Below are 1,239 nucleotides of genomic sequence, written 5' to 3'. Positions count from 1 at the left end.
GGTTTGCCTTGGATTCAAACATATATCCTTCTGTCTTTTATGAGATTATACTCCAGTACTATTTTTATCATCATTTTATTGACTGTGAGGGCTATTTCATTTCTTCTCAGGCATTCTTGCCCACAGTAGCATATGTAATGGTAAGTTGAATTAAATTCACCCATTCCCATCTATTTAGGTTCATTGACACCCAATGTGTCCATGTTTACTCTTTTCCACCACCTGTTTGATCACATCCAGCTTACCTTAGTTTATAGATCTTACATTACAAGCTCCTAAGCAATGTTGATTTTTATAGTGTTGGACTTTCCTTTCCACAGCTGAGCTTCCTTTTAGCTTTGACCCAGCTGCTTACTGAAGTTACCTCTACTTGCCCTCCTGTCTTCCCCTTTGTTGTTTGTCCTTCATTCTCCAGGAGGACCAATGACATCAGGAAAGTGATGTCTTGGATTACAGGTGAAGTGGATTTAAGTGAAGCAGGACTGTGCGAAGTCACCAGCCTCACTCTCTCCTCCAGAGTCATCTGGGTCCAGTGGCAAGATATAGATCATGACTGGAGATGGCTATCTTCCCCGGTATCATATTGGACATCTTCTTACCTGAGAGGCTCATCTTCTGATATTTCTTTTATTATTTTAATTTTGTCCATGGAGTTTCCTTGGCAAAGATACTGAAGTGGTTTGCCATTTCTTTCTCCAGTGGATCACCTTTTGTCGGAACTCTCCACTAAGACCTGGCCATCTTGGGTAACCCTGCTCAACATAGCACATAATTTCAATGAGCTACACAAACTCTCTGCCACAACAAGGCAGTGATGGGGGGAATGGGGGGGGGAAGGGGAAGTGTCTCTCTGTTACTTATATTCTATTTATCCTGTATATGGTTTGCTTTCTATATATTCATTTGTATGATGTCTCCTCCATTAGATTCTAAGTTCCTTGTAGTCAAGGACTGTATCTTGCCTCTTTTTGTTTCCCCAGTACTTAGCACTGGGCAAGTACAAATCTGGCCTCAGATACTTACTAGCTGTGTGACCCTGGGCAAGTCACTTAACCTATTTGCCTCAGTTTCCTTATCTGTAAAATAAACTGGAGAAGGAAATGGCAAACAACTCCAGTATCTTGGCCAAAAAAACCCTGAATGGGATCACAAAGAGTTGGACATGACTGAAACAACTAAACAACAATAACAGCACAGTCCCTGTTACCTAGTAGGCATTTAATAAATGTTTATTGATGG

Source organism: Petaurus breviceps, unplaced genomic scaffold, assembly GCF_028583685.1.
Source record: "Petaurus breviceps papuanus isolate PSGF00001 unplaced genomic scaffold, PetGlider_PUasm1.0 79, whole genome shotgun sequence".
NCBI lineage: Eukaryota > Metazoa > Chordata > Mammalia > Diprotodontia > Petauridae > Petaurus > Petaurus breviceps.
The sequence above is the reverse complement of the archived record's forward strand: the minus strand, read 5'-3'. Positions refer to the sequence as shown.